Source organism: Bombina bombina, chromosome 4, assembly GCF_027579735.1.
Source record: "Bombina bombina isolate aBomBom1 chromosome 4, aBomBom1.pri, whole genome shotgun sequence".
Classification (NCBI taxonomy): Eukaryota; Metazoa; Chordata; class Amphibia; order Anura; family Bombinatoridae; genus Bombina; species Bombina bombina.
Genome location: NC_069502.1, coordinates 97,160,473 through 97,184,088, shown reverse-complemented (window position 1 = coordinate 97,184,088; position 23,616 = coordinate 97,160,473). Strand labels below are relative to the sequence as shown.

The 23,616-nt window shown below is 38.4% G+C and overlaps 1 non-coding gene and 2 pseudogenes across 1 annotated transcript; all 3 read right to left on the bottom strand.

Annotated features, from left to right (window-relative positions):
* Positions 1-12,121: 12,121 nt before the first annotated feature.
* On the bottom strand, positions 12,122-12,239 carry LOC128658321 (uncharacterized; annotated as a pseudogene).
* A 1-nt stretch (position 12,240) lies between these two features.
* On the bottom strand, positions 12,241-12,359 carry LOC128658486 (5S ribosomal RNA). The gene has a single exon (XR_008402179.1). It is a non-coding gene; the product is annotated as a 5S ribosomal RNA (ribosomal RNA).
* A 1-nt stretch (position 12,360) lies between these two features.
* LOC128658369 (uncharacterized) lies at positions 12,361-12,479 on the bottom strand (annotated as a pseudogene).
* Between the last annotated feature and the right edge of the window lie 11,137 nt (positions 12,480-23,616).

Genomic DNA, 23,616 nt, shown 5'->3' with positions numbered 1-23,616 from the left:
GTTGATAAAAGCGTATACATGGGAAGGGAGGACTTCTGTTGGGGGAGGAGCGGTGCAGTTTACCTGTACGACGGTGTTGTGAGAGGACGCCATTCTATCATCTCCCCACTTATAGCCACTTACCCCGGAGACTCTGCAGAAGGGGTTCAGCAGTGTGTGGAGCTTAGCGTGGCATAGCCCGCAGTAGTTGGAGCCTTCCTAAGCCGCCCTTGGCTTGCGGGTATACCACTGTGTGTTTTTAAGTTCTCCCCTGTTCAGGGGACTCACCGCTAACTGTCTATGGTGTGTAGAAAGTTGGCTGACTGTTTTTGAGGCATGAGAAACCAGGCTGCCGTCACTCAGTACCCGGCACGCCGGGGTGGTCATTTAGCCAGTACCAGAAAGTCAGCCGACTGCTGTTGAAGTGCAAATAATAAGGCGCTAGTCATCAAGTATCTGGCCCGGCCGGGAGGGTATTGAGCCGCTACTAGAAACCCGGCTGATTGTTGCTGAGGCGCAATAGACAAGGATCTCGTTATCAAGCATTCGACCCGGCTGTTTGTTTATTTAGCTGCTACTCTGCTAGATTCTACTACCGTCCTGCATGTGTATGGTGCTTTAAGGGAGACGTCAGTGGAGACTGTGTGGGTTGATCCGCACCTGTTGAATTAGCTACATAGTAGCGTATGAGGAATCTCCTGATGGATACATGCTAACCAAGTGTATGCCGAGTGCATACTTTAGTGGAAGATTGCTTTGGAGTCCTACAGTTCACTCCCTTGCCGTGTTCAGGCTGGTACAGAGTCTGCAGTCGGCATAGCCACTTTTTTTCCCTTCGAGGTCTGCCAGCAGTCCGTGATCTACAGGATACTGCTTAACCGCATTATCGTGGACGGACAGGAGTCCGGTAACAGCAAGTACTTTACTCTAATATGCTGGCTTCTAATTTAAGGCCGAGATTTTGTGGGTCACTGTTGATGCTGGCATAGACACTTATCCTGGGGCCTCTGCTTCTTGAGAGCTCAATCCAACATCAGCTAGCTTAAAGAATAGAAGTTAAGGGAAGCTCAAGCCCATCTAAACTATATCTTAAGGCGGTTAAAACCTCATTGAAATGACTCTGATATTGTATGGACGATAATACTGTGTGGGACATTAATATCTCTATACTACCAGTTTAAATCTTTTCCCAAAGGAGTTTGAGAAGAGAAAGGGGGATATATATTTAGGTGCTCTCTTTTTTTTTAAAGAGATACTGAAATATCCTTATGGGGTGTAACAAGTTTATAATTTATTTTGTTTATGTTACTAAGGTTGTTTATGTTTGTTGCCTTGTGTTTTAGTAACCAGGTCTTATTGGAAAATATTTGAAATATTATAGGGCAGATCTGAATATTTTTTTTTTTGCAGGCATCATCTCTAGAGGCATTATTTGTGGAAATATATATTTTGTGGTATTACTTCCCATGGTAGCAGGTTTTTTAATAGGCGATCATTAATCCCATATAATATTCAGTTCTGGTAGGCATAATTGCTTTATACCAAGGAAGGTAATTTATAATCTTGTAGATGACGGAATATTAATTCTAATTAATTATAATCTCTGTTGACATCTTTTATTGTATGGTAGTGTCTAAACATTAGAGAGTTTGTTGAAATACGTCAGGGCGTATTTTACAGGGAGTGCAGAATTATTAGGCAAATGAGTATTTTGACCACATCATCCTCTTTATGCATGTTGTCTTACTCCAAGCTGTATAGGCTCCAAAGCCTACTACCAATTAAGCATATTAGGTGATGTGCATCTCTGTAATGAGAAGGGGTGTGGTCTAATGACATCAACACCCTATATCAGGTGTGCATAATTATTAGGCAACTTCCTTTCCTTTGGCAAAATGGGTCAAAAGAAGGACTTGACAGGCTCAGAAAAGTCAAAAATAGTGAGATATCTTGCAGAGGGATGCAGCACTCTTAAAATTGCAAAACTTCTGAAGCGTGATCATCGAACAATCAAGCGTTTCATTCAAAATAGTCAACAGGGTCGCAAGAAGCGTGTGGAAAAACCAAGGCGCAAAATAACTGCCCATGAACTGAGAAAAGTCAAACGTGCAGCTGCCAAGATGCCACTTGCCACTAGTTTGGCCATATTTCAGAGCTGCAACATCACTGGAGTGCCCAAAAGCACAAGGTGTGCAATACTCAGAGACATGGCCAAGGTAAGAAAGGCTGAAAGACGACCACCACTGAACAAGACACACAAGCTGAAACGTCAAGACTGGGCCAAGAAATATCTCAAGACTGATTTTTCTAAGGTTTTATGGACTGATGAAATGAGAGGGAGTCTTGATGGGCCAGATGGATGGGCCCGTGGCTGGATTGGTAAAGGGCAGAGAGCTCCAGTCCGACTCAGACGCCAGCAAGGTGGAGGTGGAGTACTGGTTTGGGCTGGTATCATCAAAGATGAGCTTGTGGGGCCTTTTCGGGTTGAGGATGGAGTCAAGCTCAACTCCCAGTCCTACTGCCAGTTTCTGGAAGACACCTTCTTCAAGCAGTGGTACAGGAAGAAGTCTGCATCCTTCAAGAAAAACATGATTTTCATGCAGGACAATGCTCCATCACACGCGTCCAAGTACTCCACAGCGTGGCTGGCAAGAAAGGGTATAAAAGAAGAAAATCTAATGACATGGCCTCCTTGTTCACCTGATCTGAACCCCATTGAGAACCTGTGGTTCATCATCAAATGTGAGATTTACAAGGAGGGAAAACAGTACACCTCTCTGAACAGTGTCTGGGAGGCTGTGGTTGCTGCTGCACGCAATGTTGATGGTGAACAGATCAAAACACTGACAGAATCCATGGATGGCAGGCTTTTGAGTGTCCTTGCAAAGAAAGGTGGCTATATTGGTCACTGATTTGTTTTTGTTTTGTTTTTGAATGTCAGAAATGTATATTTGTGAATGTTGAGATGTTATATTGGTTTCACTGGTAAAAATAAATAATTGAAATGGGTATATATTTGTTTTTTGTTAAGTTGCCTAATAATTATGCACAGTAATAGTCACCTGCACACACAGATATCCCCCTAAAATAGCTATAACTAAAAACAAACTAAAAACTACTTCCAAAACTATTCAGCTTTGATATTAATGAGTTTTTTGGGTTCATTGAGAACATGGTTGTTGTTCAATAATAAAATTAATCCTCAAAAATACAACTTGCCTAATAATTCTGCACTCCCTGTAGTTTCCTATAAACAGGCCTAAGTCACTGGAAAGTAAAAAAATAGCACTTATGTGTGTTTTTCACGTTGAATCTTTAGCTACACATTTTGATATATGTAAAGGTGTATAGGTTTCGTATTTACACGTTCTAAAGGGAAAGAAAAAGAAAAAAGAAAAGGGGGAAAAGAGAAGATAGAGGAAGGAAAACTCCTTTTTTTTTCTTCTTGTTTGTTGTGTGGTTCACTCACACCGTTAAGTCGCTCTTTTATAGCGACCTATTTAGTTTAATTTTCCACGAAGTTGGTTTGATTGTTCACAGAAAAGTAAAGCTCACTTTATTTTATGGAAAAATTTGTTACACAGGTTAAATTATCATCACCAAGAATGCCTGTTAAAGGTAAAGATAAAAAAGCCAAACTGCCCGATCCTAGTTTAGATACAACCTGTGACACGATGGCTAATTATATTGACACTCAAAATCAGTTCAGCTTTCAGAAATATACTCTCCTCAATTTAATATGATTAGAAAAGAGCTAGGCACAATCTCTTCAGAAATCTCTGTTCTCTCGGCTGAAGTTGGGCAATTTTCTAATAGAATATTAAAGGCTGAGAATAGAATCTCGGAGCTAGAGGACCAGGTTAGTACCCAAGGAAATATTATTGCTAAACAAGATTCTAAAATCAATAACCTTCAATTGCGTCTTGATTATCTTGAAGACCGTTCTATAAGAAAACCCAGCTTGGAGGCCCAGTAAGAAATAGAATGTGTATCTTTAAAGTTTTAAATTTTGAAGATAAAATCGAGATGCTGAAATTGTTTAAAAAAATGGATTCACTTGTTTTTGGAAATAGTAAAATTTTGTTGTTTCAGGATTTCTCAACTGAAAATTCTCTGAGAAGGAAGACAATGGCACCCTACTGTACCTAACTTATAAATAAAGGAATAACTGCTAGGATGATATATCCAGCTAAAATTATCGTTAAGCACAGTGGGTCACGGTTGGTCTTCTCAGAAGCTGAAGAAGTTAAAGAATTCTTGAGAAATAACTGAGATAGATAGCCTTATGTATTTTATTACTTTCCCCTTTATAAGGTGTACAGACAGAAGAAGGTTTTTGTATGTTTTTTTCTTTTTTTAAAAATGGATGTGTCTTGTTCATTTTTGAAAAGCAAGTTGTCTGTGATTAAAATTACATATTTTACTCTTTTGCTGGAAAATGATGCTAAGAATGATTTATTTTCTAATATTGGCCAGTTAGGACTGGCTCCCCTTGCTTCACCTTCTTCCTTTGTTGTGGTTCCACCTTTTTTTTTTTCTCTCTCCTTCTTTCTCCCCTCCCTCTCCCAGGGGTTGTGAGGCGACCAATAAGGCCTTAGCACTTGGATTTTAAAATTCTATCCTGGATTGTAGGGGGATTTCCTCGCCTATGAAACGTAAAATGATATTAAAATTGTTAGCTAAAGATAAACCAGACATTGTGTTCCTTCAAGAGACCCATCTTAAAGAGCAGGAAGCTACTAAACTTAAAATAAAATGGGTGGGTGAGGTAATCACCTCCTCAGCTAGTAGGAGGAAATGTGGGGTAGCCATTTTGATCAATAAACATCTAGATTGATTACAAGATATTACAGGTAGAGGTGGATCCTGCCTCGAGGTTCATCATATTGCATATTCTGATAAATAATATTTATGCTTTGTAATATTTAAGGACCTAACAAATTTAACAACGAGTTCTGGGAGAACATCAAGGTTAAACTTTTTCCTCTGATTAAAGAGAACCTGATAATTGGTGGAGATTTTAACATGACTCTATGCCCGGTACTAGATAGATTTTCACAGAAAAATGTTCCAGTGAATAAAAGAAGCTCACAATATTTTGCTAGATTCTGCCATAAATTACAGGTTATTGATATTTGGTGCAGGTCAAACCATGATACGCAATGTTTTACGTGTGAATCTAAAGCACATAGGACATTTTCCCTTATAGATGTATTCTTGATCTCTGAATTATTATCTATATGTAGAACCGAGGTTGGAATTGGGGAGATCTTGATCTCGGACCACGCGATTATATCTCTTTCCTTTCATCTTCAGGATAGGTCTAATTCTGGGACTCCCTTTTTTCATTATCCTCGATATTTACATAACAACACCAGGTTTATATCATGGTTAAAACAAAAATGGAAGGATTACTGTATACATAATATATCTTATTTTCATAAAATATAAATTTTCTGGGAAGCTTCTAAAACTGTGTTAAGGGGGGACATTAAAGCCTTTCTTGATGTGCGGAATAAGAAGAGTCGGGCTCGTGATATACAATTAACTAATCAAGTTAAAAATGCTTTTAAAAAATATAATAACCGTTCGATCCTTAATTGGAATAGCTATATTGACCTAAGAAAGGAGAAAGATGCTTTTCTATTTCAGAAACTTCAAGAAGAAGAGACAAAGATGAATTTACACTTTAGAAGTTTTCATGGCTGCTCTGCCAAAAATCTGGCGAGATTGGTCAAAACCAGGAAAAAGAAGAATTTCATACCTGTTATACGCTCTGATGTTAAGCGATATTCAGATCAAGGAGAGATCTGTGGTGTCTTTTTTAATTATTATCAGCAGCTATATATGGAAGGTGACTTTAATAGTCTTAATCAAGATAATTTTTGGTCCCAAATTATTCTACCTAGGATACAGGAAGGAGATCTAGAATTGCTTAATGCTCCTATCTCAACTGACGAAATCGGCCAAGCAATTGGTCAATCTAAACTTAATAAAGCAGCTGGCCCGGATGGTTTTCCTTCCGAATTTTATAAAATACTGGGGGATGAAGTAATATCAGTATTAGAAAAATTATATAATAGCTATTATATATCAGATAATCCGATAATCCGATATCGACAATCTCAGTACTCAACGCTGACTACAAAATTTTAGCTTCTATTATAGCAGGAAGATTAGTGATTAGTTTAGATAAACTAATCCATCCAGATCAGACTGGGTTTATGACAGCGCCGAGTCCTTCTAAAAATGTACGGAAATTAACTACACTGGTTGATTATATTTGGAATAGTGATCGATTGAAAGATCAGAGTGACTTTAAAGACATTGCGGTTCTTACGTTGGATGCTGTCAAAGCTTTTGACAGCATCTCCTGGTCATATCTTTTTACATCTCTCGCAAAATTTGGCTTTGGGAATAATTTTGTCCGATTTATTCAAAACATCTATCGGAATCCGGTGTCATTTCTTTTAGTTAATCGAGTATTGTTCCCTAAAGTAATACTTCAGAGGGGAACTAGACAGGGGTGCCCCCTCTCACCTCTCTTGTTTAATATTGCCCTAGAGCCATTGGCTGTCAGGCTGAGAGAGGTGTTGCTGGGGATATCAGTCGGGCTACAAAGACTTAAAACGTTACTCTATGCAGATGATATTTTACTCTTTTTGAATAATGCGGTTGATACAATTCCTAAAGTTATGCAGGTGTTAAACGAATTTAGTTCTTTTGCAGGCTATAAAGTCAACATGGAGAAGAGTGAACTCATGTGGCTCGGGAAACCAAATATAGAACAATCTAATATTATGTTTCGTGTAGTTAATGCCAATAAATATCTTGGCCTAGAGATTAAAAAAAAAACCTAAACATTGGTATCAGGCGAACTTTGGCCTTCTGTTTCAAAAGATAAAAGAAGATCTCGAGTTATGGACGGCCTTTCCTTTATCTATGTCAGCTTCCATTAATTTAATCAAAACAATAATCTTTCCTCGGATTCTATACCCGTTGCAAAATCTGCCAATTATTATTTTGAATAAAGATCTGAACAGGTTGCTTCATGGTTCTCTAAATTTTTCTGGAAATCCAAAAAAATCACATATTAATAGATTGTCACAAAAATTTTCTGATGCTGGGCTGGCTCTCCCTGATATTAGACTGTATAATTGAGCTACTATTCTTAAACTGGCTCTTGATTGGATTGCCCAGACTAATTTGGTTACCTCTTTTGAGATGGATTCATTTTGGGTTTCTCCTTGGTCGTTGAAGGCATTGCTACACTGCCCTATGCATGTGCTTCCTCTTAAAGTCTCTACTCTTCTTACATTTAGAAATATAATTCAGGTATGGCAAAAGTTTTGTCATCTTCTAAGGGTTGATTTTTCTTTTTCTGAATTTTTGCCTATAAGGGGTAATCCTCTCTTCTTACCCGCAATAGACCAAAAAATATTTTTAGAATGGCAGAACAAAGGTCTCAGAGAGATTTTTCTATTGTTGGACAGGGAATATCAGGTACGCACGTGGGAAGATATTCTCCAACAATTTGCTTTACCCCAGGCGAATTGGTATGCATATTTTCAAATACGTCATTTTATTTGTTGCCAAAAATGGTATGAATCTCCAAGATCTGAGTGGTCTGAGGTTAAATTATGCATTCAAAAATATATAGGTGGGGATGCCTCGATCTCTTTAATCTATGATACCAAGCTCACTAAACAAGGTATATTAGTGGGCGATAAATTGGTTAATCTGTGGTTACCCTATATTCCTACAGTAGATCGAGAAATGATATCTTATAGTCTCTCTTCTGTGGATAGTTATCCTATCTCGGTTAGCTGGAAAGAATCACATCTGAAACTATTAAATAATTATTATCTACCCCCTCTAAACTGTCTAAATTTTACCCGAATAAAGTGTTTGTATGTTCTCATTGCTCATATGCCAGAGCTGATCTCCCGCACATGCTTTTGTCCTGCCCTAAAATATATCAACTCTGGCAAAAAAAAATATTTTGGTTTAACAGAGTATATGAAGGGGCTTTCTCCCTTTCTCTGGGAGATATAGTTTTTTTAATTTCTAATTCTAGGGCCTGTCCTAAAATACGAATTTTAAACACCATTATCTTGATTTTGAGACATAACATTTTTAAAAACTGGATTGCTAAGCATCCTCCTACTGTGGCTCAAATCTTCAAGGATATTCAAGCCCAGATTATATATGAATCCTTCCCTCTCCACCAGATGTCAGAAAAAAGAATCAAAAAGTTCTTGACAGGATGGGCATCTATTATTAAAACCTACCCTACCCAATTACAGGGACAGATTCTATCCCCTTTTGTCTCTTCCATTAGCTTTGGTGAATTGGTGCTGCTCCAGGTATTTCCTCATACTTGGATTAGAAATTGTAGAGATCAAGATTAAACCTTAGTGTGGGGTTTTCTCCTTTGTGGGGGACAGAGCACTGTCCTGTGCAGCTCCTGGGAGGACCCTTCCATTCTTTTCCCCTATCTATATCCCCTTCTCCCCCCCCCCCCCCCACCCCTTTTTTTTTTTTTTCTTCTCCTTTGCAGGGTTTACACTCTGTATTGTGTGATTAGGTAAGAATAAGCCGTGTTATAATGTATAAGCATGGTCATGATATAGGTAGGATAATTATGTTAGTTTTGTAATCAAACACAATGTTAATTGTTTTCCGAATACTTATCTATTTCAGTGTTTATTTAATGTTGTTCTTTTGGCAATGTAATACATGGTAATGTATTTTATGATATTCTTTATTGATTGCATTAACAAAATCAAGTAAAGGAAGATAAAGGAAAACAGTGATTTTTCAAGAAATACCAAATGAGAATGACATGACCCATGTCGATAAGTCATGTTTAGTTACTTTGTTAATGGTAATACTCAAGGTATTTGTTTGTTTGTTTTTTTGTTTGTTTATTTTCTTTTTTGTGCTATTTTTATTTTGTGTTATTATGCTTGAATATATCTTATTTCTGATGTTAAAAACCAATAAAAAGAAGTTTAAAAAAAAAGCGTATACATGGATATAACAGTTACTACTGACAGTACAGCAGCTTGTTGATAGCAGCATATACAGGGATATAACAGTTACTACTGACAGCACAGCAGCTTGTTGATAGCAGCATATAGAGGGATATAACAGTTAGTACTGATAGTACAGCAGCTTGTTGATAGTAGTCAGTGGCGTGTGGTGAGGTTAGTGTGGTGAGGTTAGTGGTTGGTGAGGCACTGGCTAGTATCAGAGCCAGATAAATGCACAAAAGAACCTGATATAGGTTCAATTGTTGGATACTTAAAAGTCTGCAGAAACACTCAGGGACACACAACACACACAAACTAAAACATTCAAAGGCAAACACACACACTCACAGACACACAGAAATACTCAGAAACACATAAACATGTACTCACTAACACACACTCAAAAAAATCTGACACACAGAAAGACTCCTGTGACACACACATGCAAAGACACAAAAACACTCACAAACATTCACAAACACTGAAAAATAAAGACTGAGATACACAGACACAAAGTAACAGACTAATAAACAAACATAAAAAACTGTTACACTGCAACATATAGATGCGCAATAATATGCACTCATAGGATTTATAGCAAAAAATTGAATCAAATATTGTTATTGTTTATTTTTTCTACAAACCCAGGAAGTGCCTATCATGTATGTGTTCTATGCTTTGGAGTTTATTTATACAGTTTTTTTAGTCTGTTGGGAGTACTGGATCCATTTGAAATATATTATCACATATTTAAAATATAGTTTTACCATTAAGCAACACTGTAGCAAGATGTGTCAGCACCCTTAGGCAACACGCTGCTCCTTATGATTCACAACTGCAGCTGCCTAGGGATTTAAAAATCTGATTCTGGCTAAGGAATGTGATGTTTCATTACAAGTGATTTGGATTTCAGTTAGACAGATTTTTAAAGAGTAGATTTTATTTCTTGTGGAAATCATGTGTGAGTAAAATAGTCACTTTATTAGAATAAATGGGAGCCTTCTTTCTCTGGCAAACATTCTTGGATTTGTATTAAATAGATGCTTCTCTCTCGAATAACACTACTTTGGGCTAGATTACAAGTGGAGTGATATATATTGCTTGCGTGTAAGCTATATTAGCGCTCCACTGTGTAATACCAGTGTGCAATAATGTGCGCTGATATTACAAGTAAGGCGCAGTGAGAACGCAAACTCACGTTCACATCGCTTGGAAGCATTACGCTTACGAGAGCTCACCTCCATAGACTCCAATGGGAGCCTCGATTGATGCCGACGGCATAAGAACCTTGCGCAGCGAAGGGGGTAAGTATAGCAGCGATAGCAGCAAACTTAATTATATATGTGCATGCTTATATACATATATATGTATGTGTTAATATGTGTATATACACATAGTAACACATAAATATATATTTATAAGCATATACAAATATATTTACATTATGGTCAATGGGAACACACAGTTCCCATAGACCACAATGTAAAGGCACTTTTCAGTGCTGTTTTTTTTCTAACACTCCACTTCCACCTACTTTAGCCCCAAAATACTGCCTAGTGCAGTTATTTTAATAAAAAAAACTAAAGATGCGGCTATCTATATTTTTGAATAAAATAAACTACACTGTATTTTGGGAACACACTTATAAAATTAACCAGAGATCGGAGCGAGCGTGTGATAATTTAGCGCTCCACTTGTTAGCTAGCCCTTTGTGTTTTCATGTTGTGGAGTCATGTCAGCTGTGACAATCATCCTTATCAACCCCAGTGAACTATAAACCATCAGCAATCAGGTGTGCACAACCCTGCATTTTTTTATTCCATGTATTCATATAAATGGTTTTGCTGAAACATGTTAACATGTTTTAATGTTAAAAGTAAAATTCTCTACATTTGTATTTTTTTTTTTTTTAGTTTCTCAACCTTTTTTAGAAACCTAGGCCTTTGGATGATTCATTGAGGGATATTTATCAAGCCATCAACCGCAAATACGCTGGAATTAAGCAGTGTAATTGTGGCAAGCTTGATTCAACCTAGTTATCAAAGCCTACAGACAAAAAGTTGAAATCTGTGACATTACATATGATCCACCAGTCTCAATCCGACACAGATCGATGCTTACGTCATTACAGATGTTCCAAATACACATTCGGAACTATTTGACACTTTTTAAAAGTTATCAAATAGTTAACCGGTACGCTCGTGGCTATTCCGGCCCAGCGTACCTGGTTTTCAATCCGCCACCCTGGAGGCAGCGGATGCTATAGGAATCAATGGGAGACTGAAAGCAGCGAAAGCTTATGTTTGATGCTGCCAGATATCCCATTGATTTCTATGGTAGAAAACCAGTTACGTTTACCATTAAAGAAAAAAGAGGAGCGCTAAATGCACGGATACAATTTAATATATATGAATCATATAGTAACAAAATAAGTGTAGTATCAAGCTAGAAATGTTTAAAAACCAGGATGTCTCCTGTTAAGAATAAAGCAACGTTATAAAATTAGAGCAAATTCTCTCAACATATGCAATATAAAAATAAGGGCAAATAGCTGTAAACATGTAAATAGTAAAGTCCCAACTGCTGTATGTGGACTAATCAGGGCAATATATTAATAACCACCAATGTTAGAGGGGCTAAGCGCTATATAGCGCATAGAAGACAGAGTCAGTGTCCCAAAGATGAGTGCTTATGACTTCAGAAGTCAGCCAATATTGGCAAAGTATCTTTATCCTCTGACTGAATGGATAGAGTTGTTTCTATGATCCGTTTTTCCAGTACTTCTCTGCGGATTTATCTGCATCCAGGAGAGCAGCTCGTAGCGTTTGTTTGCAGCGTGTTGGTCATGTCTGCGGTTCCTCTCAGTGGCTCTGTCCGTGTCTAGGAGGATAACCTGAGGCGTCTGTATTCTGCGTGAGTCTCACCTGACTTCAGTTTACAGCGTGTGCCTCATGTGACTTCGGTGCCGTTACTTTTGACAGCTCTGTTAATTTGAAGAAAAAGTTACTGTAGCACTACAGTGTGAAATAACAATGTGGTGCAGACTTGGCTAGTCTGAAGATATCAAGAGTGGTGACAGGGGGATTCCTGCTCAGTAAGAAGTGTCTAGCCTACCGCACCGGTGTTCCCAGGTGGTCTCCCATCCAGGTACTGACTGGGCCTGACCTTGCTTAACTTCCGAGATCAGACGGGATCGGGTGCATTCAGAGTAATGTGGCGGTAAGCTAGCCTACCGCACCCGGTGTTCCCAGGCGGTCTCCCATCCAGGTACTGACCGGGCCTGACCCTGCTTAACTTCCGAGATCAGATGGGATCGGCTGCATTCAGAGTAGTGTGGCGGTAAGCTAGCCTACCGCACCCGGTGTTCCCAGGCGGTCTCCCATCCAGGTACTGACCGGGACTGACCCTGCTTAACTTCCGAGATCAGACGGGATCGGGTGCAGTCAGAGTAGTGTGGTGGTTACGTTTACACCTAACACCCTAGCATAAGCCCCAAGTCTAAACACCCCTAATCTGCCGCCCGACATCGCCGCCACCTACATAATGTTATTAACCCCTATCCCGCTGCTTCTGAACCCCCCCGCAACTAAATAAAAGTATTAACCCCTAAACACCTGGCCTCCCACATCACTACCACTTACTAAACCTATTAACCCCTAAACTGCCAGCCCCCCACATCGCCATAAACTAAATTAACCTATTAACTGCTTAACCTAACAACCCGCTAACTTTACATTAAAATTACAACATCCCTATCTTATAATAAATTTAAACTTACCTGTAGAATTAAATTAAACTATATTAAACTGTTAATTAACCTACCATATTATACTAAAATTACATTAAACTATATTAAACTATTAATTAACCTACCCTAACTATTATACTAAAACTAAATTAAACTACCAATTAAATTAACTATATTACATATTTAAAAACCTAATCCTACTAATATTATTTAAATCTACAATTAAAAATTACTAAATTACAAAAAAAAAAATCCTAATTTACACAAAATAAAAAACACTAAGTTACAAAAATAAAAAAACCACAGTGTCAAAAATAAAAAAAGAACTACACCTAATCTAATAGTCCTAAGAAAATACCCCCCCCCCCAAATAAAAAAAACCCTAGCCTACAATAAACTACCAATGGCCCCAAAGAAATCAGCTCTTTTACCTGTAAGAAAAAATACAAACACCCCCCAACAGTGAAACCCACCACCCACACAACTAACCCCCCCAAATAAAAAACCTATCTAAAAAACCTAAGCTCCCCATTGCCCTGAAAAGGGCATTTGTATGGGCATTGCACTTAAAAGGGCATTTAGCTATTTTACTGCCCAGACCCTACTCTAAAAATAAAACCCACCCAAAAAAACCTTAAATAAACCTAACACTAATCCCAGACGATCCACTTACAATTTTTAAAGTTCCGCTTGAAGGATCCATCCAGCCAGAAAGAAGACTTCATCCAGGCGGCCTCTTTCATCTTCATCCAGACAGTGAAGTCTTCATCCATGCGGCCTCTTCTATCTTCATCCATCCGGCGAGGAGCGGGTCCATCCTGAAGACATCCGGCGTGGAGCGGGTCCATCCTGAAGACATCCGACGAGGAGCTCCTCTTCAATACGGTCTCTGCCGTAAACTGGATATTGATTGCAAGTGACGTCATCCAAGATGGCGTCCCTTGCATTCCTATTGGCTGAAAGGTTCCAATCAGCCAATAGGATTTGAGCAGCTCTCATCCTATTGGATGTTCCAATCAGCCAATAGGATTGAGCTCTCATCCTATTGGCTGATTGGAACAGCCAATAGGATGAGAGCTGCTCAAATCCAATTGACTGATTGGAACAGCCATTAGGATTTTAGCAGCTCTAATCCTATTGGCTGATTGGAACCTTTCAGTCAATAGGAATGCAAGGGACGCCAATCTGCCGCCCCGACATCGCCGCCACCTACATAATGTTATTAACCCCTATCCCGCTGCTCCTGGAACCCACCGCAACTAAATAAAAGTATTAACCCCTAAACCCCTGACCTCCCACATCACTACCACTTACTAAACCTATTAAACCCTAAACTGCGAGCCCCCCACATCGCCATAAACTAAATTAAGCTATTAACCCCTTAACCTAACAACCCGCTAACTTTACATTAAAATTACAACATCCCTATCTTATAATAAATTTAAACTTACCTGTAGAATTAAATTAAACTATATTAAACTATTAATTAACCTACCCTATTATACTAAAATTACATTAAACTATATTAAACTATTAATTAACCTACCCTAACTATTATACTAAAATTACATTAAACTACCAATTAAATTAACTATATTACATATTTAAAAACCTAACCCTACTCATATTATAATTACTAAATTACAAAAAAATTAACGCCAATTTACAAAAAATAAAAAACACTAAGTTACAAAAAATAAAAAACTACAGTATCAAAAATAAAAAAGAACTACACCTAATCAAATAGCCCTATGAAAATAACCCCCTCCCCCAAAATAAAAAAACCCTAGCCTACAATAAACTACCAATGGCCCTTAAAAGGGCCTTTGCGGGGCGTTGCCCCAAAGAAATCAGCTCTTTTACCTGTAAGAAAAAATACAAACAGCCCCAAACAGTGAAACCCACCACCCACACAACTAACCTCCCCAAATAAAAACCCTATCTAAAAAACCAAAGCTTTTAAGATAGGCCTCATTGTCTCCTCTATTAACGATTAGCAAGGGACATGATTTACTTTATTAAGAAAAAGATGCAAGCACATGTCATTTTCTGTTTTACAAGTAGTAAATAAACGTTATAATTTTAACAAAAATTGTTCCTACACAATCAGTTGAAATAGTAAATAAATTGTAAGTCATATCCCTAAATTAATTTCCAAAATACTATTAGTTACATAATAGAGGCAAATGGGTTTTTTAAGACAAGATGGAGAGAGATGGTATTTTTTTTTTTTTTTTCAAATATTTTTATTGAGGTTTACGGTAAGGCATACAAGCATTGTTAAATATACACATAAAGTACAGAAGAACATAACTATTAGGGAAGTTCTAGTATACAAAAAAAGATAATTTGCAAAATGGAATGTAAACCTTCCAAATTACACATGAGGCCACTCTTGGACCTTATATAAATATAGGTTAAAACTAATTGTGAAGGTTATCCTAAAATAGAGGAGACCACTTTTGGGCCTCTTTATCAAATCTTTTTTTTTTTTTATATGCCATATAAGGATCTATCATGGTTTATCTAGGACCTATCTAGGGTTACAAGCTATTCAGAGGCATGGCATAACAAACAGCACAACAGTACCTAGATTAGTATTAAACTTTATATCTTCAGGCTTTCAACCTTAACTATAAACAAGACTGTATTCTTATATTGTAAAAACATTAATATATAGATAGATATATCTAGGAGTAGCTATATCCCCAGGGCTCCCAGATTGAGTAATATTCTATGAGCACTACGCTAAAATAGCTGTTTTAAATTGGTATATTAGAGGCGGGATTAAATGATAAATTTAGTGCTAGGAACTACTTATCAACTGAGAGGGTGAATCTTTATCCTGTTATCCAGTACTATGAAAGTTAGACTCATGTCATTTAGGTCACTATTAACGAATGGCAAAAGGGGCTGCAAATATTTAGATTCTTCAGGGAAGGGTAAACCAGGCTGTCCCGGCCACAGACAACCCAGTCACTGAGAAAATTGCTGCCTACTTTCTGGTCTAAAATACTTGAGTTACCATAAATGACCACAGATTCCATCTCCCTATCTGGGACATAAATAGGATGTAGTAATGAGCTGAATGATCACCCCCGACTATAGTAAAAATTTCCTTAGCAGTAAACCGGCTATCTGAAATACTGGCCACTACTCAGTAAAAAATAAGTCACATTTGGCCTAAGAAAATATACTGATGGTATTGATAACTGGCGCTCTGTGGTAAGACTAGGGGCTTACACCTAATAGACAAGTTAAGTGGTTAGTAATTTCCAATATATCGCCACTAGCTGAGTATTCATTACTTATATAAGTGAGGGAGATCAAGAGGGAAAAAAAAATGCAAGTAAATTGGACAACCTGCGCCATAAGTGTATATGTACAATGAAACAAAACAAAACAACACAACCTCAGATTCTTGTACTTTGGGATAGAAGAGCATAGGGAATGTTCAAAAAGGTTTGGCAGTTTGAATGAGCACCCTAAGCCGCAGAAGGATGTTATTACTTATGGTTATTACACATTGTCAATCTGAGGGCTTCATATAGACATTGCTATAATGTTCCTTGGCTTGAGGGTGATAAACTATAAAATAAACTATAAAATAAAAGTCCCAAGACATATATGGGATAACAAGACAAAAACAAAACAAAACATGAAGTAGGTAAACATAATACATGAGCCTCCGCTGGCATAATAAGCTATCTGGTGTATGTTTTGAACTAGTGAAAGAACAGAGAATAGTGCAGGACAGAAATAAAAGCCTCTCGTAACGTTACAGGTTTCAACTTTTGTACTGTGCAAACTTATAGTGAGTATATAAAGGATATCTATCTTTGGCACACTTTTAAACTAGCTATATGTAAACTTCAAACATTAAACCACCCCAAAGTGTATTGGCAACACTTCATCAGGTATGTCTTAGTGGGGTCTAGCTATGATAGCTTAACGTTCATGCAGAGGATTTTGTTGCCGTTATGGGTGAGCTCAAAGTCACTGAAGGTAACCAGTCTGGTGGTTTTAAATCCCCAGCACTCAATATCGCTCCTAACATGGTAATTCCTTCTGTCTAAGAGCCGCTTTTGTCCCTTGTGGCTAGTTCCAGCTTAGTACCAGAGTACTGGTGTCCAGTCGCTGTTTTGTAATCAGACTGTGAAGCGCGCAGCATAGATTGTGGTGTTTGGGATCAATCTACTTTGTGTGTAGATGGCCCCTCTTTAATCTGCTGATCGTCAATATATGAGCCACCATCTGTCTCTAAAGTGATCAGAGTGGTAGAGTCCGATTGTTGATTCTGGTCCTGGGTCAACGGGAGCAGCACTCTTCGCAGACTTTGCTTAAGCTCCCAGAGATGGAGTTCTAGAAGATTTTGTAGATGCTGTTCCCATGCGTCCAGCGCCGCCATAGTAATTTTAGTTGCAATAAGTTAGCTTACCAACCCGGTCATAAAAGATCCTGTTCTCTAGACCGTATAATAACAGAATAAGTTGCTGCAGGAGGTGGTCGTTCTTCAGCACAAATGGCTGGGTTTACTGACATCAGAAATAAGGTGGGGGATAGAGAAAGGTATAGGCCGTTTCAAGGCCTCTGCTTTTTTAATAATGCAGGCATTTTTTTTAATGATGCCAGTACACTCTGATTCCCTACCTCAATTTTCTGCCACAAATATATAAATAAATATTGCGTTTCGTAAAATTATATAACATTGTTTATGAAGGCGTTTTGACACAAATGTTATAAACAACCTAATACACTCTGAGCATAAGGGTTAAATGTTTGTAAAATAAATACTTTACCAAGGCTTTCCCTTCTTAGCACCTTCACTTGAGAGCTATCACAGCAACAGTGAGCGCCAAGAGCAGCACATCCCAGTAATGCACTGCCGATCTGCCTAGTAGAGGGAGGAAGTAAAAGGCTGATAGCTCTGCCCTCTTAAAGCCAGAGCTGCTGTTTGCTGCTTGCAGACGTTTGCAAAAAAGCACAGCCAGCAGCCAAAATAGAGCAAGGACTGTTGTTATCCTGCATTGCACGCTCCAGCAGCACTCTACATGGGGAACTGTATAAGTTGAACCCAGCCACACCCACACAGAACACGCAGTGCAGAGCGAAGAGAGGCTTTAAAATAATTACCTTTCCTGCTGCTGATGCTGCAAAGAATGTGTTCAAAAGACAAATTGCTGTGCACAATTTGAAGTGAAAAGGCAGTTGCAGCACTATATTTCTGCCACCCTGATTTATCTCTTCTATTACTTCTATTAAACTAATACTGTCACACCCCCACACCCCCAAGAGGCAAATATGAGAGCTGCCTTGCTTGGGGCTTTTTCCTGTTTGGCTTAATGATGAAATGTGACTGCATCTCTGATCTCTTCCCACAGGTGGTTGCAGAGGTTAGGCCTAAGGTTTGGATTATCAAGTTGGGGTGCCCTCTCAAAATAGGCCTCAAACAGAGCATTCTGCTCCTCCTCGGAGTACCTCTCCTCCCTTAAACTGCCCTTCACACCTGAAGGGCCAGCAGACACAGGCTCTCCCTCCTGTGATTGTGGACCAGCCTTCTCTCTCTCCTCTGTCCCTGCAGGCTGTGACAGGCTACCAGCAGCCCCACCCCCACTTGCCACAGTCTACCCCACTCTCCCACTTTTTGATGTGCCCATCTGAGGCTGACTCCTCCCATCTCCTCCTACCTCCATTTCTCCACCCTCTCTCCTTCCCTCCTCTGCCAGGGTTTGAGGTAGGACAAATCCTTCACCCAAACCTTGGCCCCTAGACCTACCCACCCTAATCCCTCTTTTCCCCTCCCCCTCCCTCTATCCCCCCTCTCCACTTACCTCCCCTATCCACACCCCTCCCCCTATACTCTCCACTTGGCCTATCCATCCATTTATCCTCCCTAACTCTAACCTAACAATAAAGTCCCTAGCTTATCTACTGTACCTACACAAAATTCCCCTACCTAAACACTAAATTTACTATCCCAAAAACGAACTACCTAACCTATCTAGACCCTAACTAACACTAATATATATCTCTGCAAAAAAATAAAATAAAAAATAAATATAAAAAAAGAGAAACATAATAATTAAACAATTAAAGCAAAATATAAGATTAGAAAAAAAATTGGAGTAAAATAAAGCTAAATGTATAAATAAATAAGAGGAAAAAAAATGTTATGTAATAGTTAAGTGAAGGGTAGTTAAATGGAAGATAGAAAGTGGGATGAGGGGAATAAGGAAGATGGGGATATGGGGTTAATGAAATGAAAGAAAAAACAAATATTTGTATAAAACATAAAAGTGTTTGTATATGTGTGTTTGTGTTTGTGAAAACTAATGTGTGCTAATTAACTAATGTATGGATGTGTATTTGTGTTCTTAATTATTTTGTGGCCTACAATCATAAAATAAAACAAAGCTCACTCCAACTCTCTCTCCAAACTCAAAATCTCTCTCCAACCCACCAAACTCCTACCAGCTCAACTAGCTCCGGTGTCTTTCTTTCTAGAGACGATCACAGGTAAAGAGCGCAGGTGCAAACCGTTATTTTTATAGACTAAGGTTGGGTTACCATGGCAATGCACTTGTTATGATGTGCTTTTCGTCGAATCCCAAATCGGTTGGCAGTGCAAACTTACGTATGGTCGAAAAAACGACTGCGCGCAACACGCTATCTTTTTTAAAATTGAGCTGTAAATTACTTTTAGCTGTCGGCCACTTCGGTAGCTTACGGCTCCATTTTTAACGACTCAATTGAAGCGAGCCGAAAGTCTGGCTAAAGAATGTGATGTTTCATTATAAGTGATTTGTTTTTCAGTTAGACAAATTATTTTTAAAGAGAAAATTGTATTTCTTGTGGAAATCGCTTTGTGAGTAAAATAATCACAATAAACTGGGAGTCTTCTTTCTCTGACGTTGTATTAAATGGATGCTCCACTCTTGAATAAAACTACTTTTTGTATTTTGATGCTGTGGAGTCATGCACCTGATCACCATCACAGCTGTGGCAGTTGTCCTTTTCAACCCCAATGCGCTATAAACCTTCAAAAATTAGGTGTTCACAACTAGTGTTCCCTCTAAGGCCAGTTTTGTGTGCGGCCCAGCAGTGAAACAGTTAATTAGGTAACCACACCCTGCAATTAGCAAACAATGCACAATGCAGATGGCAAGGTATGGTTCTCTTGCTAACTGTTTCACTGCTGGGCTGCACACAAAACTGGCATTAGAGGGAGCACTGTTCAAACCCTGCGTTTCCTATTATTCCCTGTATTAATTTAAATGGTTTTGCTGAAACATGTTAACATTTTTTAATTTGAAAAGTAAAATTCTGTACATATGTACGCTTACTAGAACATATTTTTAGTTTACCACCCTTTTAGAGAAACCTAGGCCTTTAGCTAATTTATTGTCTCCTCTATTAACGCATTAGCAAGGGATATGATTTACTATATTAACAGAAAGATGCAAGCACATGTCATTTTCTGTTTTACAAATAATAATTAACAAAAAAAGTATTTTTCCTACAAAATCAGTTAAAATAGTAAATAAATTGTAAATCATGTCCCTAATTACTTAGTTACATAATAGAGGCACATGGCTTTTTTTAAGATAAAATGGAGATAGATGGCTTAACCCCCTAACGACCAAGGACGTACCAGGTACGTGCTACAAAAACTGTCAGTTAGTGACAATGGACGTACCTGGTACGTCCTTGGTCTAATTGAGCACTGGAAGCGATTGCGATCGCTTCCATCAGGGTATTGCAGTGATGCCTCGATATTGAGGCATCCTGCAATACCCTTTTAAAGCATCAGATGCAGAGAGAGACACTCTGTGGCCCTCTCTGCACCGGTAGCGATGGTGCTGATCGTTGGTGGGTGGGAGCCTTAGCAGGGAGGCGGGTGGGCGGCCCATCACTACCCGGCATCCAGTTCCTGTATGTTCAGTGTGCACGCTGGGTGCCGGGAGTGTGCGGGGGGGCCTGCAAGGGGCGCCCACGTGTGTGTGCGGGCACGCAGCAACCACTGCCAACACTGTAATTGAATGTGAAGGAGGGAGAGGGAGGGAAAAAAAATAATGATCAAAGGATCTGGGAGAGGGAGGTGATATTGAGAGGGGGCAGTTACACTACAGAAAAATGCAAATTTTATAAAAAAAAATAAAAAAACTTTTTTTTTGGGAGGCAAACTGGGTACCCAAAATGGCGGCAAATAGGTAGCGGAGGTAGGGTTAAAGAGCTGTTTGAGGTTGATCAGGGAGGTTGGGAACAAAGGGGGGGGGTCCATCACAGCTGAATATATATATATATATATATATATATATATATATATATATATTTTTTTTTTTTTTTTTTTTTAAATAAAAAAAAAAGCCTTTTATTTTAGTACTGGCAGACTTTCATGAGGTGGGGGAGGGAATAGAAATGTTTGGGAGGGATCAGGGGGTGGGATGTGTCAGGTGGGAGGCTGATCTCTACACTAAGGTTAAAATTAACCCTACAAGCTACCTAATTAACCCCTTCACTGCTGGACAAAATTTCAGCATGAAACCTTTTGTGAAAAAGTGAACAATTTTTTTTATTTGATCGCATTTGGCGGTGAAATGGTGGCATGAAATATACCAAAATGGGCCTAGATCAATACTTGTGGTGGGCCTAGATCAATACACGTGTGGTGCGCAGCGGCATTTAGCGGCCTTCTTGTTATCAAAAAGCAACAGCAAAGCCATATATGTCTGCTATTTATGAACAAAGGGAATCCCAGAGAAGTATTTACAACAATTTGTGCCATAATTGCACAAGCTGTTTGTAAATAAATTCAGTGAGAAACCTAAAGTTTGTGAAAAAGTTTGTGAAAAAGTAAATTACCAAAATGGTCCTGGATCAATACTTTGGGTTAATCAAATAACCAACATGAAGAGAGCACCGGATTGGGAAAACAGAAACTCTTTATTCCTTTAAAACACACATAGAAAACAGGTTACAGCTGATAAACTTGGAGCAAAAAATAGTAGGTGTGGGTATCCACGTACCCTATGGCTGACGCGTTTTGGCTTCTGCCGTAATCGTAGCTACTGGGTACCTGTGCTTACACCTTTTAAATACTAAAACACTTTCTCATTGGTTAAAACCAAAACACGTGACTATACACACACCTACACCTGTGTATTGAGAATACGCATATTTGAAGGGCTCTAAATTATTAACCCTGTATCTGCTGGCCTTCCCACATAACCTTCCTAATGGAGATTATGCTATCTCTATTATTCTAATGTCACTTCTGCCTTATGGCTTTATGTGTTTAATGGAAGTTATAGGGTGGTCATATGTATTGTGATGTTTGCCTGAAAATAATATAAGAAATTAATATAAGAAACTTGAAATGGCCTGCTATGATATATTTGTTGCTAGTCTTTAATACTATATTATCACCCTGATACTGTCATGGGAAGATAATTGGGGGAGGACATCTCTTCACTTATACAATGATGTGCCTTTTAACCCCTTATATTATCTCCTGTTGGTTTTGCCTATTATAACCATTTAGCTGGTCTTGATGGATATCTGGGTTACTATGTAATTTGTTATACCATACATTTGTGAGCATGTTAACAATATTAAACAGGGAGAGCTCACTACACTTCTTGTGAGCCATTTTAGAGAACAACACGCCAAAAATCCTATTTCTCTTACCTGGACCATTATTGAAGTGGTCAAGACAGACAGTAGGGGAGGTGATAGAGAAGTGATTCTTTCAAAAAGGGAGGTGTTTTGGATACACAGACTTAATACCAGGGTCCCAAACGGTTTTAATTCTTAATTTGACCTTATAAATCATTGGTATTAGTCTGTGTATCCGGGACAGGGACTCCACACTCATTTTAAAGCGATCAAACATAATACAAAGCATGAAAAGTGCCAGCACAATGGATTAAAATTATGAAAATTTATTTTGACCTTGGTAAAAGTAAAAGTTGCGACGTTTCGGGGAGACCCCCTTAATCATGCAATTTAATACAAACAGTGAATAATGCCTTATTTAAACCCTTTCAATTTCGCGCCAATACCATGTTGCACTATGTGCATGGCGCCACCTAGTGGTCAAAAACATTAAATTTCATTAACTCTTTATGTTACACTGAATTTGTATCAAAAATTAAAAACAAAGAATCACCTGTACCAGAAAATTACAAAAACAATTCAATTGCACAATAACTATTCCTAGAGTTATTGTTAAACATCTTCGTCCCTGACTATTATCACAATTAATAGTAAAGTGTGCATTTCATAGTCTAATTCTTTAGTAGTGAACACACCATTGACAGAAACATTGTAGCAATACATAATAAATCTCATTTCATAGTGAATCTCATTTAACAGTATTATTGAACAATAAATTATTTAATTTTATGCAAACTTAAGAAAACCTTTTGCCTTTACTATTGCTACTAAAAACAGGAGAGATCAAAGTCTCGGTTTAACCCTTTGGGTGTCATGGTCTCCATTCTGAAGATCCACCACATCTCTCTCTGCTTGAGTAATACCTCCCTGTCTGCACCATTCCTAGGTATTTGGATCTGTTCAATAACTTGCCAATGAAGCTGGCTAATACTGTGGTTATTTTCAGTGAAATGTTTAGACAGGGGGGCCTCAACATTTTTCCTTCTGATGTTACTTCTGTGCTGGCTGATGCGGTCCCTGATTTTTTGTGTAGTCTCCCCTAAATAAATAAGGGAGTACGGGAACTTGATTAAGTATATTACATACTTACATTCACATGTATGGAAACCCTGAATGTTATATTTTCTCCCACTGTGTGGGTGAAAGAAGTGAGGCCCCTTAACTCATGCACCCTAGACA